The sequence below is a fragment of the Protopterus annectens genome, chromosome 7.part0, assembly GCF_019279795.1.
Source record: "Protopterus annectens isolate FY-2018-M chromosome 7.part0, PAN1.0, whole genome shotgun sequence".
NCBI classification, from domain to species: domain Eukaryota; kingdom Metazoa; phylum Chordata; order Ceratodontiformes; family Protopteridae; genus Protopterus; species Protopterus annectens.
The window spans coordinates 738666636-738681508 of NC_056739.1; positions in this window are offsets into that span (position 1 = coordinate 738666636).

The window sequence follows — 14873 nt, forward strand, 5'->3', positions numbered from 1 at the left end:
TGGTATAACTAAGGAAATTCTTTTTTTGAGCTGTGACATAGAATCAGAATTGCCTAAACATAGTAAGGCCTTGATGAGTCCAGTTAAGGTGGCTACCAAAAAAGCAATTACTAGAAAGTTGGTAAGTGGACCTTCTTTGTCAAAGTCTAAACTAACAATTCTAGATGTATTGAGTATAGTAATCGAGATAAAATAACTGAGTGTTGTTTCTCTAGAAAAAGGTAAGAGCAAATTGCATAGAAAAATGGAATTGTGGAACAATGCATGCAAAATATTGCTTTGGGGGAAAAATGAGATTTAGGGGAAGACAGAAACTGAATGAGCTATGTAATGATCAAATAACAATGACTGTACAGAAGACCGTATGTTGTGTATAATTTTGCAACTGAAAATTTGTCAGTATGGTCTGTTGCCATTTATATAAATATATAATTGCCTATGTCATGATAATTCAATAAAGACATTTCTTGGTTAAAAAAACTTTTATAAATCAGTTCTGCAGTAACGGGTTTGTGGTGGCTTCTAGCACTAGTTACTCGTTTATTCAAAGCCTTTCCTAAGGAATCCTCAGACATATCCTTGTCCATGAAAGTTTACTCATAATCCACTTTTCTTTGTACAGCATACTGTTAATGCTTATAAGCCCAAGTACACAGTTAAGATGTCTGTATATACCTTTGTAAGGCTGATTTTATCATGCTGCCTTTTATTCTTTTTTTGAAGTTTGTTTAAGAAGCCGTACCCCACAAACTCCCCACCTGCTGCCTCTTGGAACTCAAGGTAAATAGAGCATCCTTTAATTCCTTTTCATAATTTATTATGTCTGGTTTCATTTCTTTTTTCACTAACTTTTTTTCATAACTAAAACAACCTTTAGTGTACATATTTCATGGTCAAATTAATAAAGTAAATATTTGCAGTCTTTTAAAACAGACTAAATGAAATCAACTTAAATTCAGAAATCGGATATGTCAGTTTCGTCTAAGCAGGTTATATCAGATTGACAGTCCTTTAAGATGTAAAGCAGGATATTTCACACAGACAGTAACAAACCAAGTACTTCATATTAAGTATTGCTTGTATTCATCTTTAACTCATTCACTAATGTAGTCCGAATTCTGTATTTTGAGAATGTTGCCTAAAGTGCCAGTAATAAGTGAACTTTGTCTGTAGCCTGTATACTTGTTACATTAATAATATTAATACAATGTATTTACTGTGACGCTCATGCCCTGGCCCAGCAATCAAGGAGCCTCAATCCTCACCACTAACACCAGTGAGGGGCGTCTCATATAGGAAGAAAGGATAACAAATGCAAACAGTAAAGTGCATTTCCCCTTAAGAGCACACAGAGATCACAGTCAGTCTGGGGCTGGTCGCTCCCTTGCTCTCCAGGTCCCCAATAAGACTCCCCACTGGCACAGCTATAGGGTTCAGATCTCAGCCAGCTAGGCAAGCTAAAATCTCCAGAACTCTCTCTGTCCAACCAGCGCTTCGTGTCCCTGCCCAAGTAGCTGACACACACACACTTTGAGATAAGAGTTTATGCAACCACACAGACACTTCTAGGGAAGGCTGGCACAGGTTCTCTAGCTGTGCCCCTTTTACCCAGACTATATGGTAGAAATAACTGCCACCATCCAGCTAATAATTACCAGCTACCCAAAGGCCCTTAAAAGGGTGTCCAATTATTACTGTGCAATATTATCCAATTGGTAGTATAACCCAGGGCTAAAGCTATTAGAGTGGCTTTGTACAGGCATGCAAGTACTCTTAAAATCTTAAATTATCTCTACACAAAACAGCCACAGTTAAAAGGGTTTAAAAATATTTAATAATAAATAATTAAAAACACAAGACAATACTTCTTACTACACAGTGCTAGTCAAGAGTTCAGAGATCACAGAGAAATACTTGAAATAATTCAGTAGTACAGTTCTGACATCACAGAAAAACACTTAGTCTAATCGTTCTAGTTTCTAGCTATTTCTAAGAGAAAACAAAAGTCTAATTTAACTTACATATAGAACAGGCAGAGTGCTGATGAGTTAGATGGTCAAGGCAAAAATGCTTAAAACTCTCTGATTCTCTCTGTTTTTAAAATCACATTCCTGGTTCCCATTACATCATTCTTCACACTTCCCTGCGTTCTCAGGCTAACAGAAACTACATTTACATTCTTAACATCTCCTTGTCTTATCTTGCAGATAGAAAAAACACTTGTTGGAAAAACCACTTTAATACAAAGCAAAGCTTTCGGGCAGAACCCTTCTTCAATACTAATACATTCAAATCTTGAATACTGAAAGCTTATATACAGGTCTAAAATCACATGACCAGCAGCCAAATGGAATCATGTGATAACATAAACATAATGAAATACAACTGACATATAAAATATAAAATATATAATAACAAACTCAACATATTTTAGTGTTACGTAATTTAACTAAAATAGGTTTTAGATTAACCTTGCTATTAAGACCAGGAGGTGAATCAGCAGCCAACCTCAGAATCCATTCAAATTCCTTAGTTTCTAGATAATTATTAATATCCCCACCCCTAGCATTAGGGCAAATTATATCAATAGCTCTAAACTTAAAAGAATGTTCATGACCACAAGTACTAATATGCTTAAATAATGCATTCTTATCACAACATCCTCTAATTTCAGAGTTATGGTCAATAATACGTTCTTTTAAATTACGTGTAGTTTTACCTACATAGAACGAAGTACAACATTTATATGTGGCCAAATATACAATACCCGGGGTGTTACATGTAGCTGAAATTTTAAAATTAAAAATTTGGCCATTAGTAGGGTGTGTGAACACATCACTACCATTACCAAAAATCTGCGTACAAACAACACAGTTAAAGCACTGAAATGTGCCATGCTTAACAGCTGTAGTCATATGCCTAGGTTTATAAAAATCTTTAAACATAATAGACTCTTAATAGTCTTCATGTTTCTATATGAGAAACGTGGTTTATCACCCAATATGGCTTTCAATTCATCTAGGGCCATTAAAATTAACCAATTCCTTGAAATAATTTGTTTCACTGAATTAGATCTTCTATTATAAGTTGTAATATACCTAATCAAAGACAGTTCTTTGTTATTATTATTACTCAAAGGAGTTGGAGAACTAGTCGTATTATCAGAAAAAGTGGGTTTCAAACAAGTCCGCCTTTCTTCCACTATATCCAGTTTGAGTTTAAAAAGTAACTGGGCATCGTATCCACTAGAAATAAAATCATCTATCATATCATCAAGCTGTAACATAAAAACTTCATCATCCGTATTCAGTCTACTAGTCTTAATAAATTGGGATTTTGCCACACCTTTAAAAATATGTGGTGCGTGCATATTACTATGATGTAGATATCTACAACAACTGACTTCCTTCTTATGAACACTAGTATTCAGTAGTCCATCTTTTAGTTGAAGTTTAACATCTAAAAAGCAAATCATGCTTTCAGACACTTGCATCTTAAATTTCAAAAAATCAGTTGTAGAATTTATATAATCAACAAAAACATCTAGGTCATGTAGTGTGCCATTCCATATAAGGAGACAATCATCCACAAATCGTTGATAAAAACTAATATTAGGGGCGAACAAATTCCTATTATTAAACAGATAATTCTGTTCCCATTGATAAAGAACTAAGTTGGCATATGTATTTGCTACAGAAGTACCCATAGCTACCCCTGTTAGTTGAAGAAACAGAGTTTCATTAAACATAAAAACATTATTTTTTAATACAACATCCATAAGGCAGCAGATATTGCCAATAGATTTATGATCAGGATTAGGTTGTGCTGATAAGAATTCTCTCAGAAGCTCTAATCCAACATCATTAGGAATAACTGTAAACAGAGATACAATATCAAGTGTAACCAAATAATGTACCTTAGTTTTTATCTCAATTTCCACTCTATTATGCCATCGATGTAACTTAAATAGCAAATCATATGTATCTTTCAGAATAGTGTTACAGTTAGACAGATATGGTTGTAGCTGTTTATGCAAATAAACAGAAACTGGCTCTGTAATCCAGCCTCCACCAGATACAATGGGTCTCATCGGTGGGTTGTCCAAAGATTTATGTACTTTGGGAATACCATATAGATGGGGTATCAAAGGACGTGGTACAGTTAAAAAATGAAAAAGATCTAAATCAATATCACCATTTAGCTGAAGATCATATACTACCATATTAACATAGCTCACACATTTCTTTACATCTAAAGGGGTAACAGCTGAAAGATATTTATCACGATCCATAATAACGGGGATACCCCCTTTATCCGCTTGCTTTATTATAATATCATTAGAAGCCTGCAAGCTTTTGAGCGCTTTATATTCAGCAAAATTCAAATTATAATTTTTATTTTTTAACGGTCGTGAATAAAGTTCCCTTATCTGTAGCTCACATATGTCATGGAAAGAATTCAATACTGGAACACTAACAGGAGTAAAAATGCTACGACGTTTTAAACTGTCCCCAAGGAAACTAGAGTTGCCAAAAAGAAGCCTCAAGTTTAAATTACGAACAAATAACTTCAAGTCAGTCAGAGCAGAAACAACATCGTCACTACAAGAAGGTACAAATTTAAGTCCCTTACTAAAAAGGGAAAAATGAGCAGGTTGTAGCTCAAATGCGGATAAATTCAGTGCCACATTTATTTGCGACTTACTTTGTTGAACCCTAAAGGGCTGTCGTTTTTGTGCTTATTTACTTGAGTGGTCTGTGCTGTAAACGACCCTCTGGACTTCGGCGACTCAACGTTCTGCAGTTAGTTTATTCTTATCTTGCAGATAGTCAGGAAGCAGAGCAATAAAAATACATTTACATGTTTAAATCTAGTAATTTAGCTCTTGGTTAAAACAATAGAAAGAATGTCTTCATCTAGACAGGCTGGAGCCGACTTTAGATCAAAGGGTCACAACATGCTTTACTTGGTCAGCTTTCTTCCAACAAAGTGTACTGTTGTTACATAGTGACTCTTGAGTTAGTAGCATTTGCAAGTCTCTCATCATTCAAACTTGTTAGGAGGTAACCTGATGGAGCAGAGAAAGATTCTATTAGGTAATGTGTTCAGAGTGGTGGCCTGTTCTTCCTTGTCAGGTCTGTGAGGGGAGCAACTATGGTACTATAACTAGGGATGAACTTTCTGTAGTACCCTGCTATCTCTAAAAATGCCCTCACCTGCTTTTTAGTAACAGGTGCAGGCCATGCCTGAGTGGCTTCCACTTTGGAAGGGTCTGGCCTTATCTTACCACTCCCCACTCTATGTCCTAGGTAGGAGACCTCTGCCATACCCACCTGACATTTGCTCAGCTTAATGGTCAACCCTGCCCTCTGTAGTCCGGCCAGCACCTCCCGGACATGCTGAAGGTGCTCTGGCCAGGAATGGCTGTAGATGGCAATATCATCTAGGTAAGCAAGGACAAACCCTCCTGCCCCTGCCAGGATATGATTTACCAGCCTCTGGAAAGTTGCTGGGCATTCTTCATCCCAAAGGGCATCTTTGTGAACTCATACAAGCCAAAAGGAGTCACCAAGGCTGACTTCTCTCTAGCACTGGGAGTCAAGGGCACCTGCCAGTAACCCTTGGCAAGATCAGTGGTTGTAAGATACTTAGCCCCACCCAGCTGCTCTCGCGCCTCATCTGTCCTAGGCATGGGGTAAGCATCTGACTCTGTGTGACTATTTAATTTCCTGTAGTCCACACAGAACCTGGTGCTGCCATCCTTCTTTGGCACCAGCACCACTGGGGAGGCCCAGCGCCTGTTGGACTCTTGAATCATTCCTAGTTCCAACATCTCCTGTACCTCCTCCCTCACAGTCTGTTTGACTCTCTTAGGCACTCTATAAGGGGCCTGCCTAATAGGCCTTTAGGATCCTGTATCCACCTGGTGTTGTAGTAAGAAGAATTTGGGTAAGAATATATTCCCAAAGACAGAGTTTCGTACTTTAGAGCCTAATAAGGTGAAGCAATGACCTATGGTTTTAGGTGTCTGTAGATTACTGCCTGTGTGGCTTTGATATTTTGAGGTTGTAGGAAGAGGGTTCCCTTATTAATTTAGATGCCAGAGAGGAAATTGTGTGGTTTTGCATGAGACTGAAAATTTGAGCAGTTTAGAACTTTGTATGACTATGATCCATTGAGATATTTCACTACTTGTTGTGCTGTACAGTGGTGTTCATGCTTTGGGGAGTATGCAATGAATCTGCAGATTCTGTTGGTCATTGTCTAAATCATTGTGTAGTTTCTTTTTGAGGTATGTGCTATTAGTGAGAGTTATTCTTGCCAACCTCTTAGTTCAAGAAATCTGGACAAATTCAAAAATAGTGGGGGAAGATAAAGGCCCAAAATTGGGACAGATTTTAAATATTGCTCTTATAAACTTAGAAGGATGGTAGAATAAAAATCAGAAACTCAAATGTGTATCATTATTCAGTGACTTCCATCCTCAGTGATTTACCAGAATAACCATCAATTTTATAAGGAGCAAAACAAATTTCAGGCAAAACTCTGGACATTCTATGAAAATTTGGACAGTTCAGTGGTATGTTGGGAGTCCATATTTTACTTTGGCTAGTAGAATGTTTTTGCCTATTGGTATTCTGGAATATATGGAAAGAAAAGGTGAGATCTTGTTGACCCAAAATAGTAGTAGGTTAGTCTTTTTCCTAGTGTTTTCTATATGTAGGTAGAAGTTAAGAGCTGGGTCTGGCCAAATTTCTAGGTATTTAATTGTAGAGCATTTTCCATTTAGTGTTGTTGTAATCAAAGATTAGTGATGGTGATGATGTTTTTTAAGTTTGGCTTGGCTCCAAAGACCATTGTGGTTTCTCTGTTGGAATAATTTAGAAGAGGTTTTTTGTTGTTGATCCAATTGCTAAGAGCAATAACATCTGCCTGTAGTTCATTCAGCAGGATTCTTAGGGATTTGTTATATAAGAGTAGGACCGTGTCATCAATGTAAAGATATAACGAGGAAAGGCGAAGTAGGTCCAAATGTATTTTGTTTATGTAGATGGAAAAGAGGAGGCAGAGGTGTGAAAATGGAGCCTTGTTGTACTCCTTGGTTGATTTTACCAATAATGTAAGATGATGGGTGATGACTTTTATACAGAAGTGAAGGTTAAAAAGATAGTTGTGGGATCATGTTAGTGCATCTGGACTAATGCCTATGTCAAATAGACTAAGACAGTAAGTATTTATGCTGTTATATAGAGTGCAGTTGCTCTGAATAGAGTGATTGAGAAAAAGTAAAGAAATGTGTGACAAAACATCAAATGTGGAAGGGAATAGTGGGGAAAATAAAAGGACCCCAGGGGCTGGAGACATTGTCATGGTATAATGCAGGAAGGGTGAAATTAGCAGGCAGTACAAGACAGTAAAAGTATAACTACCAAGATACAAGTCAAATGGCAGATTTTATCCATCCATAACTGCTTGCTTAATCTGAGAGTTTCATGCATAAATGCCATGATTTAAAAAAAAACATTGCAGAAATTAATTATTTAAAGAGCTAGCATTGTGGTTGCAAGTTCTTTGTGCAGGCCTGTAGATTGTGTGCAGTTGGAGTTAAAATCTCTGCATAATAACCATACTCTTGTAAAGACTTTGACTTTGTTTTACACTGATATGGAAGATGAATGCCTGTGACCTAAATGGCATAATACTCCATTATACAGGAGAAGTAGGGAAGTAAATACTGTGGAAGGAAATAGCCAAGGAATTGTTATGGCTAGGCTTGTATAGGCCCTAGGGCCAATAGCCTAGTACCAACCTATGAACCTATGAACCTATGAGAATACATAGGCTATGGCAGCTTGTCAGGAAGTAAACTGATCAGCAGGTTACAATAAACAGATAGTGACACAGTGAAAAATAAAAGGCAAAGCAGCTGCTATAAGGAACCACAAAAGAAGAGTAGATGCACAAAATGACAAGACAGGAACCCAATATGGATGACAAAGAATTTATTTCTCTCTGGCACCTCGGCTAAAAACAAGCCTTCAAGGAGTACAAAAATATTAACAAGCACCCCACTTAAATACACTTAACAATTAAAAAAACAACCAATAAAAATACCAATAATCAATTAACTAAATCAGCACCTTCCAATTACAATCCACATTAAACCCAGCAGGGCACAGAGTATTAAATTTCAAAATATAAATAGTCTCATTATGTAATAACTGCCTTATAAAAGCAGGTTATTTTTTTAATTGTTAAGTGCATTTAAGTGGAGTGCTTGTTAATATTTTTATACTTCTTGAAGGCTTGTTTTTAGCAGAGGCGCCAGAGAGAAATAAACTTCTTTGTCATCTATATTGGGTTCCTGCCTTGCTGTTTTGTGTAAAGCACCTGCTATATACTGCAGCATGGGAACTTGACCCTTTGTTTTATTTCATTTTTCACTTTTTTTGCTCATTTTTATATTTATAGTATTTTAATAAATCATGGTAGATGATGGTTGCCACATTGAGGTATGTTTCTTTTTCCAACCAGCTAAATATTATCACTTTTTTTCTGAAATAGTAAACTGTTGCATAGAATTATTAATAACCATCTTCTTTATAATGGCATGCATACTGATAATGGTTAAATTAGCACAGTTAGGGTCTTCAGGCAATCAGATCTCTCTGTGTGAAACTACAGTTCAGTATGTAAAGCTATATTTCCAATTGTTCCAATTAAAAAAAAACACGTACACAGCAGTGACTTGGCACATAAGCTGAATTCCTTTACAGATATGGTCATTTTCATAAAGAAATGCATAGAAATGTTACAGTATGTAAAATGAATTATGTGACAGAATAGTACATATACACAGTGGGAAGATACAAGAAAGATAGGAGGCTATGGAAAAAGGAAAAAGGGGAAGGAGCATAGGGAAATGGGAAAAAGAATGACAACCATCAAAGGGCGTACTATAATTCATCTTTTGCCTCAAGACATTTTTTTCACTACCACCTCATTTAAACTCAGATGTTTATAGGCCTTCATTTTACAAATTCCAAAATTCATCTTTCTACATAATAAATTCTCCAGATCCATCCCCCATGATGATTCAATACCTGTAAAATGTATACATATCCTCCTTTAGAAGGACTTAAATATTCAAATAGTGAATTTCTCTTGTTCCCTATTTTAAGATGTGTTCTAACATCTTTACATTAAAGGATCCCATGGTCGTCCCACAAATGTAAATCTATGAAGTGTATTCTCACAGACAATATTAATTCGATCATTGAAAATCTCTTAATCTAGGATCTTCACCAATTGTCAAAAGAAGGTCCTGACTCTTTAACCTCACTGATTTTTTTTTTTTAAGTAGCAAAAGCAGTGGACAGCAGTTATGCAGAACATGCAGCATCTCTGGAACTGGCCAAGCTGTTGACAGTTTTCCCCATGCAGGCATTATTCACAAACTTGTAAATCTGAATATAAATCCCTATTTCTCACACCTTCAAGTCAACATTCCTGGCCTATGGTTATCTACATTTGCAGATGATGTGTGTTGTTATTCCATCTTCCACTGACTCACAATTGCTGCAGCGTGGGTTACACTATGTTAACAACTGGTGTGAGGACAATGGCCACAAAATCTGAAAATATGTAGCATAGTGCATTTTAGTAAACAAAACATTTGCCATACCATGTGACATTCTGACCCCATGTGCAAAATTGGGAAAAGGGGGGGGGGTTGTGGATATATGTACACAGGAGACATACACCCCCATTCAGACACTGTCATAAGGCAGTCTTTTTGATAATTCTTAATCATTTGACCATCATGTCTCCACATTAGTTTATAAGGCCTTTTGTCTGGCTCATCTAATTTTCAAAAGGCATCTCTACTAGATTCAAAGAAGTCTTAATTCCCCTTTGCTTGTATCTCATCAGACACATTATTGAATATAATGCACCTTTGGGCATGTATTTATCTAAACATATCACTCAGATTCCTAACTAAAAGATCAAGGGTCTCAAAAAGCTTAATTATCAGGACAGACCATCAGCCTTGTGTCTTTACTCAGTTTCTTATAGACCCCTTCAAGGAAATCTGTATCTAGTCTTTAAAGCCATGAAAGATCCAACCCACTTTGACCTACTATTATTTCATAGAACAAACAATACCTCAAATACCTGTTTAAAGGAACTAAACCTTCATCAATAGATAAGTAAGACACGTCTGCATAATAGGTTCATATCCCAGTGTATACCACACCACTGAAACATATTTGTGCTATATACTAATCAAAGAAACACCCTTGCCATAGTCAAGAAAAACCTAGATAATTGGATGGGAAGCTTCAAATTTTACCCTGGTCTATCTTGTCTTGACCTCCTTGCGGCTGGAGGGAACTTTTGAGTATGGCTTATTGGCTAGCCTTGTTATGGTCTGTAGACTTGATTACCTAGGACTTACCAAAGAAGTTATGAACCTGTAGTATGCCTCGCCTTTACAATTGGGTAAATAAATGACATAACTGTTTTTACAATTAAGAAACTGTCCAATTAAAATATATATATATATATATATATATATATATATATATATATATATATATATATATATATATCTTTATGCTGAACTTCATACTTTTTATGTTTCACTTTATGTTTACATGCAAAACAATTCCAACATTCACAATTTCCCAACATTTTAACCCTGTTTCTCTCAACACTATTGTTGTTGTACTAAAATCCTGCAAGTATCACAAACATTTTTAAAAGTCATTAAAGGAAAGGATCCAAAGTAAAAACATCATCATAGTATTGATCTAAAACTGATCTAAAATTTTCTTTCTATATTTTATCTTTCTGTAAATGAGATTAAGAACCTCACCACACCATTTTTTTCTGATTGCCTGTGTTTATTTTTGTGTTGTAACAGCACCTCCAATTTGCTTGAATCACTTTATACTTGTACCCAGCAGCGGCCCATTCAGCATCATCAGTAATTACACAGAGCAGGCAGATGAGTTTAACTATATTCACAGCAAAAAGCAGTCTTTGTAATGTGTGCTGCATGCCAAGAGTCAAATATTACTTTTACAGGGAAATGCGTACAGTAAAGTTCAGTATGCACAATAAGTGACACTTGTGTGTCTTGATATCATGCTTCATTGTTTTGTATATTTATTTAACAATGACAGTGTGAAATGACTGTATCAAAGGTGTGCATATATTCAAGATGGGCTGCCAGTGAAGTTCCTGTCTAGACAGGACTCCCATTTTATCAATGTTCTGAATGATTTGTTCAGCTTTACTGTTTTCATGTGACTCTTAAACTTAGTTTTCATCATTACCCCATAGTATTCCTGCTTTTGTTTGGATTACATGCTACTATGCTAAATACACGCTTCAATTATCCTTGCCTCCAGCTCCTACCTAAAAACACTCAAATTCACAAGTTCCGGCCAAATTCTAATGATTTTTATTGTTTCCTATTTAACATGCATTTCCCTAACATGTTTTAGTCTCACACTGTCTGATAATAACTATACCTTTCTGTAGCCCCTTTTCTACTTTTCCATCCCCTCCTTTAGAGGAGAGACTTTCTTTTTCTTTCATCCATTTATCTTTTCATACTTGCTTTATTCTCCACATGGTCACAGAGGAGTAGCAACCTACACTCACTCACACACACACACACACACACACACGCACACACGCACACACGCACACACACACACACACACACACACACACACACACACACTCACACACACACACACACACACACACACACACACACACACACACACACACACACACACACACAGTGCATTCACATCTAAGGGTAACTTGGAGGATCACCAGGCAGTTTGGAAGATCACCAGTTCATCTCTTGGCATGTCTTATGGAGGGTTGGGAAGAAACAATAAAAGTCCACAGGGCTACAGGAAGGATAAGTAGACTTCATGCAAAATGAACTTCAGACAGGAATGGAAGTGAAGAACCCATCTCTGTAAAGCTACCTTCCCTGTTACCCCACTATCATTTCAAGGCAGATTCTTCATTCCAAATACTGATGCATGATCACTGGCAAAACTGTTGTTCAGTCATAAATTATTTAAAACACAACAGCTTTACACCTCTCTTGCTAAGATCAAAACAAGTATTTTTGCATGAAGATAATCCTCCTCATCTGTGGCTGGCAAGTCTCCCCACTCCCCAAAGGTCAGCTTTAATGAAAACTGCGGATGGTAGGCCTGTGGATTGTTGACCCACATTGGTCGACATATGCAGCTGGTTGACAGCTGTGAAAGATCAACAGTCCCTTGGGTTGGGAAATATGCCCTTTCCCCAGGGATTGTGTGATCTCTGAAAATACACCAGCTCTAAATTAAATACTTCTGTGTCATGAAGTCCCAGAACTTATGTCCTATTATCCTAAACAAATTCTTCCTATTAAGCTGTCATACTGCAGTCAGTCTGTAGCCTTCTATAAAATACCACAGTAATCACACTGGCTCTGTGCTTTATATCAGCATTTTAGTTGACATTCCCCTTCTAAAAACTTCTGGGTCCCCAGCCCACGTTATCTTACTGTACTAAAACCAAACAAAAATCTCATCTACCTGACCCTAAAATTAAAACTTAAATATGTTGATATCACAATACATCATTACAAACACATGCACCTGGAGCATTTCTCCCCGCGCCTCCGCTGAAAATTGGCTTCATTCCAAGTCGGACTTTCCCAGTAAACAAATGTTAAACAAATAAATAGCAAACATCCTCCCAAAATTAATATGATGTACAACTAAACAGTAAAAATAGAGTAGTTAAGAAATAGTTATTCAAATATAGCATATTGACTAAGTACACCCATTGACTAGTCTGCTAATCACAACTGACACTCATTGCAAATACGTAAATATGTGCATGAATACACACACACACACACACACACACACACACACACACACACACACACACACACACACACACACAAAAAGCTCACTCAACATTCATACATCCAGACACATCAGAAAGCAGGCAAAATATGTTTTTACATGGAGACAAGCCTCCCTCTGCATCCCAAAACTAACATAACCGATTCTATGATTACACTTAATTGTGGGATAAGTGCTGCTCACGTCACAGTCATACAGACATCTGTCTCACACAGTGACCCCCCCACACACACACACACACACACACACACACACACACACACATTCACTTAAACTTCCAGTCACTCGTGCATTCAATAGCTTTCAGAGGTATACACACACACACACACACACACACACACACACACACACACACACACACACACCATACATTTGACCATACACTGACAACCTTACACACACACACACACACACACACACACACACACACACACACACACACACACACACACACACACACACACACACACACTTCCAGTCACTAATATACTTGACAGCATTCAAACAGACATACACACATTTTACCATACTGAAGGAAAGATAGAAATGTAGTGCTCTCTTTAAAAACAAAACATAAAAGCCTCATTAGCTTCTAACCTATGAAGTGATCTCAGGAGCTTCTGAGATATTTTATTTACATTATTAAAGTTTAGCTAGCTAATATGGTTAAAAGATGCCTAACACATCTGCTGTTGATAGTACTACTAATGCCTACAGTTATGACTGTTTCTCAACAAAAGTTGAGAATACTTGTCGAGCAGATGGCTGATTCCTTATTATCCCACAGACCTAAAGCTAGAAAGGCAAACCAATGTAAAGAAATCCAAGCTGAATTTCAGAAGAAGTGCATACCTTCCTTATATTGCAAAATGTCAACTCTGCCTGTATACAAGGAAAATGTAACCAATACACTTTTTGTATGATATTAATCTGTTGTACAGATATTCAGATTACTCAATAAATTGTATATCTATACATAGCATTTTGGTTTCATTTCTCCAGATCTTTTGGGTTTCTAATATCATGGTGGGAATGGGTCCCATTCCTGAGTCAGGGTATGATTTGAGTTCATAAAATTTGTATTATTTCAGTCTTTGACATTAGGCAAGAGTGGTTTTCTCAGCATCTGAAATGTACCAGGAATAACCTCCTTCTGTAATTCATATGGGAGTATATGTATTGGTAGCATATCTAAGTACAACTGTAAATTCTTTTTTATTAGACCCATTCCTCCTGCTACTACTGGAACTAAGTATTTTACTTCCATATTGCTGCTGTTAATGCCTGCAAATCCTGATATTTTATGACTTTTTGTCTCTCTGTATGTAAGAACCTTTAATCACTGGATGTAACAATTTCAATGAACAATGCTACTTTTGTCTTTTTTATATTAACTGCTATTCTTAGTTTTCTCTGCTCTGTTTTTTGAACTGTTTGTAATGGGTGATCCCATATGATATAAACTGTATCATTCTCTGTAATGCTTTGTAATTCATATATCCAGTGCTTCTCATCTACTTCTATATTGTAGTGTTTGCACAATCTCCAATACAACAGTCTTGCCATATTGTGCCTTTCAGTATATAGGCCATCTGTCATGCGTCTCTCACACCCAGCAACAAGATGTGTGACTGTTTCCAGTTCTTTTTAACAGAACTTGAATTTGTCTTTTTCTCCCACCTATTCAAAAGACTTTCTATACCAACTTATACGTAGTCCACCATCCAGGGCTGCCAGAAATCATTTTCTTCTGGATCAAGATCGTCTTCTTTGCTTTCTGTTCCTTGTGAATAATCTACAGAAAGCTCCAGAAAATCATTCTGGGACATCTCCTCTTCATGCTTTATCTGCTGCTCTGTCATATTGAAACCCATCGGCCTATCAAGCCACACATTGCCTCTCAGAGTTGCCACTGTT